Source organism: Penaeus japonicus, unplaced genomic scaffold (assembly GCF_977035675.1).
Source record: "Penaeus japonicus unplaced genomic scaffold, GWHDUDI00000001_assembly GWHDUDI00000037, whole genome shotgun sequence".
Taxonomy (NCBI): Eukaryota; Metazoa; Arthropoda; class Malacostraca; order Decapoda; family Penaeidae; genus Penaeus; species Penaeus japonicus.
The window spans coordinates 10211393-10216392 of NW_028234439.1; the positions used below are offsets into that span (position 1 = coordinate 10211393).

The 5000-nt window shown below is 38.5% G+C and overlaps 1 protein-coding gene across 2 annotated transcripts in view; it reads right to left on the bottom strand.

Moving 5' to 3' along the window:
• LOC122246934 (transient receptor potential channel pyrexia) overlaps positions 1–5000 on the bottom strand; it is a 40173-nt gene that overhangs the window by 33769 nt on the left and 1404 nt on the right. For both annotated transcript variants that reach the window (XM_043005774.2, XM_043005775.2), the window contains exon 2: positions 4825–5000. This exon is cut by the window's right edge and continues 53 nt beyond it. The gene's annotated coding sequence lies outside the window, so the exon portion shown is untranslated. The remainder of the gene's footprint in view (positions 1–4824) is intronic.

Here is a 5000-nt window from a genome sequence, read left to right on the forward strand (position 1 = left end):
TCTCTCTCTTCTCTCTCTCTCTCTTCTCTCTCTCTCTCTTCTCTCTCTCTCTCTTCTCTCTCTCTCTCTCTTCTCTCTCTCTCTCTTCTCTCTCTCTCTCTTCTCTCTCTCTCTCTTCTCTCTCTTCTCTCTCTCTCTTCTCTCTCTCTTTTGTCCTCTTCTCTTTTCTCTCTCTCTTCTCTCTCTCTTTTGTCCTCTTCTCTTTTCTCTCTCTCTCTTTTGTACTCTTCTCTTTTCTCTCTTTCTCTCTTGTCCTCTTCTCTTTTCTCTCTCGTCCTCTTTTCTTCTCTCTCTTTTGTCCTCTTCTCTTCTCTCTTTCTTGTCCTCTTCTCTTCTCTCTCCTGTCCTCTTCTCTTCTTTCTCTCTCTCCTGTCTTTTTTTTTCTCTCTCTCCTGTCCTTTTCTCTCTCTCTCTCTCATGTCCAGACACCGCGAGTGACGTAACTGCGCGTCCTTAATTCATCTCCCCCACAGCTGTCACCCCCCTCCCCCGCCCCACACTAGCCATGGTAAAGACTTAACTGTCCACAACAACCACTCCATTCATTGAACATATGAAAGGCTGATGTGTTATGCTTCAAAACGTGGGTCCTCATTCCTGGACACGGGAGTCCTTGTGATCAATAGGAGGCGATCTGTTCCACGGTGTCGGCAACTCTCCTGTGGAGGATTTATCTGAATGTGCGTTCACTGGGATTTTCTGATCGGAGACCCAAAGCAATTCTAATATATAATTTGCTTCTGCAAATCCTAGTTTCCTACTGCGAGTTTATCTATTTTGGGAGAGTTAAATTTTTAAAAAATTCTCATAAAAATCTGGGATTTTATATTATATTAACAGGACAAACCTGCTTAATTCCTAGTTAAAGTAAATAAACACAGCGGATTACTTCTGGCGTACAATACCTTACCAAAGAAATAAGTATACGTTAGAGAAGAAAAAACTGAGACAAAAAAGGGAAATTTTCCTTTAAATCGGAAAAGTTCGAAATCTTGAAATTTGGGCTTCACATTTATAAAAGAATGTCTCTACTAAGCTGGAGGAACGTTCCTTACTGTTTAATATATTTCATCATCTTTGCCATTCCTAGTCCAGCTGCTAAAATTGGCTTTATCATCAACAGCAATGATACAGATTTATATGAAATAAACATCTCATTCACGGAAGAATTTGTGTGCTTTTAATCAGTGAAGATATGCTTTTATGTGAGCTACACCCATCACATCTAAAATATTAAGAATTAAGAATGCCCGTTACAAAAGCGTTGTGATCCACATCTAATTACACCCCGTAGGGGCTGTTGTGGCTTCTGGAGCATAAATTAGCGTCGTTCTTTCATATCTCGTCGGCACACTGAAGTACAATCAAAATCAAATAATCTTCTATAGCAGAATATACAGTGAACAGCCTCTTCCTCTCTCCTTCTCACTTTCTAATCCTTCCCCCCTCCTTCCTCTCTTTCTTGTTCTCTTCTCTTTTCTCTTTCTTTTCTTTTCTTTGTCTCCTGAATATGATAAATGAAAAAAAAAATCTAACAGCAGCAACTGTTTAATGTAAATGGAGATCTTGAGTCTGTGGAAGTGCGTCTATGATATGAATATCGCGGCAAGCTCACCTGCAACGCGCCCGATTTAATTTTAGTTGCGTGTCATGACTACGAGGCAGCTAATTTGGTTATGGCGGAGCGTAGGTGTAAGGCGTCGTTTTGATAAGCGTTTTTCTTAATATTTCGGTGTACAAACTACGTATTGTAAATAGAGTAATTAACTCTCAGAGCACAAGGATTTCTCCGGTGGATCGGATTTCGTACAGGATTCTTCACAAAAATAAGATTACATGAAAGGAGTAAACGAAAAGTCATTGGAAATTGCATCAATGCATTCAACGCCTAATTATGTTATCATATTTTGGGGTATTTAAATTTTAATCGGCACACTGTTAGAGGAAAAAATACTAATCAGATAACATAAAGGGCTCTTAACCTCTCTCTCTGCCTTTCTGCCACACTGCCTCTAGCCCTGCCTCTAGCTCTGTCTCTGGCTTAAACTCCGGCTTTGGCTCTGGCTTTAGCACTGGCTTTCGCTCTGGCTCTGGCTTAAACTCCGGCTTTGGCTCTGGCTTTAGCTCTGGCTTTAGCTCTGGCTCTTGCTATAGCGTTAGCTCTCTCTTAGGTCAGGCTATTTCTCTCTATCTCTCAATTTTTCTATAGACACACATAAATTCGCGCAACCAATACAGGTCCATTAAATGATAGATCTTGAACTGTGCTATCTATCTATCTTAGTTACAATCATTCTGTTAATTTTGCAAAAAATGCATTGGGTGTTTTTTACCGCTCAGCAAATATGGAAACGAGAAGCAAAAGCAAAAATCATCACTCTATGCTAGTGTAAACAAGTATCTCATCATCGTGGAAGGCGCGACCGCTGTTGTGAAGGTCACTATTCGAAGAGATACAAATGCTCCGAGGCCCTTCATGAATATCTTCGGTGGTTCATTCATATTTTTTATAACTCTACCACATCGTATTCGTTTAGTTCCTTTTATTTCACAAATGTCTTTAAATCCGCTTGAAAGACGAAATTTCGAAGGAAATAAAGCTGAGACGCTCGCTCATCCTTGGTCTACGAGTACCTGCCAGGATCAACACTCCACTTCCCTATGACGCCCAAACCAGTCTCTATTCATGCTCACGCAACATTACCCATTGCCTCATCACGAAGTAAAAAATATGTAGAAAATTTCTTACACGGTTGAAGGACCTCATATTAAGTTATGTGTAAAAGTGTAAGTACATATATAAAGCTAAGGAATGAATCTATAGGGCGCACACCATTTCTAAACACGCTGACACAGGCGGGCCCGCCTCAGTAAATGTAAGCCCGCGTAGCATCTACTCCGCAAATCTGGCTTATTCTTATCGTTACCATTTATAATGCGAGTGAAGGGTGGAAAGTACGGACAGTCTTGCATGACAAATGATGTATACGAACTTACTTAAACGAGTAAGAAGATGTGTGCCTTTCTCCTCTAGTTATAAATATATAAAAATAACTAGGAAGCCCCTGTGCTATAATGTGCAAAGGTTTTAATAGAACTAAAAATAAACATGACACTCGTTAAGAAAACCAGATCATCCCATGGTTTATAAACAGAGAATCTTCTTACATAAGCTACCACATGATCTACTAAGGCATAAACTAGCAGAATCATTTTGTGTAAATATTTCGAGACGTGGGAGTCGAAAGTAAACGTTACTAAATCCGTAACATCATCATAATATTAATGATGATGATAGTTACATGATCGTGGTGATAGTGATGATGATGGTGATGATAGTGATCTTGATGATGATAGTGATGGTGATTGAGATCGTGAACTTGATAATGATAACCTTGATGATGATAATGATATCGATAATGATAATGATGATGGTGATAGATGATAATGATGAGGGTGATAATGATGAGGATGATGATAATGATGAGGAGGGTGATAATGATGAGGATGATGATAATGATGAGGAGGGTAATAATGATGAGGATGATGATAATGATGAGGATGGTGTTGATAATAATGATGGTAATAAAGATAAAGATGATGATAATGAGGCTGAGGATGTTAATGACGATGATAATGATGATGAGGATGATGATAATGATGATGAGAAGGAGAAGGAGGAGGATACTGATGATGATGATAAAGAAGAGAAGGATAATGATAATGATGAGGATGATGATGATGGTAATAAAGATGATGATAATGAGGATGAGGATGTTAATGACGATGATAATGATAATGATGATGATGATAATGATAGTGATAGTAATGACGATGAAGTTTTTGCTGCTGCTGCTGTTGATGTTGCTGTAGTTGTTGCTGCTGATGATGATAGCAATATGTCTCGTACATGAGAAAAGAACAAAAGGTCTTTCCTTTCCCTGAAAACGCTCGAGAACATCTAACGGTGATTCATATCCTGGGGGGGGGGGGTGCGAAGGCTTGATTGTGTGCGAACGTCAGTAAAGTAATCTCACGAACATATTAGCATCAAATATAACATTATAGGTAGTAGCCAAATAGCTATGAGCACAGAAAAAATGCACGCTAACATGCATTTCTCAATACTAAATACATACATACAAACTAACATGCATATGTAAATACATATATATACACATTTATAATTATAAACATATATATAAAAAAATATATATATATATAAATATATATATATGTATATGTGTGTGTGTGTGTGCGTGTGTGTGTGTACGCATGCACGCACGCACGCACGCACGCACGCACGCACACACACACACACACACACACACACACACACACACACACACACACACACACACAACACATATATATATATATATATATATATATATATATATATATATATATATGTATATATATATGTGTATGTATGTACATATATATATATATATATATATATATATATATATATATATGTATGTATGTATGTATGAATATATATATATATGTATGTATGTATGTATGTATGTATGTATGTATGTATGTATGTATGTATGTATGTATGTATGTGTGCGTGTGCGTGTGCGTGTGCGTGTGCGTGTGCGTGTGCGTGCGCGCGTGTGTGTGTGTGTGTGTGTGTCTGTGTCTTTGTCTGTTTCTCTGTGTGCGTGCGTGTGCGTGTGCGTGTGCGTGTGCGTGTGCATGTGCGTGTGTGTGTGCGTGTACGTGTATATGTATGGGCATGTATATATTTGGACAGATAGATATATATTTATAAAAAAATATATATATTTATTATCTATATGTTCTAGGAACACTTACCCCAATCTCCATGGTTCTTAGATTATTCTATCTTGTCTTAATTTCTAAGATCTCCTGATGCATATTTCCTTCCAGGACTCGGGAACGTCTCCGCCCAGCCTCGCAACGCGGCTGGCTGCCTCTGCCACCAACCTCTCGCTCTGAACCAATAGTGTTTATCCTGGACAAGACGACTC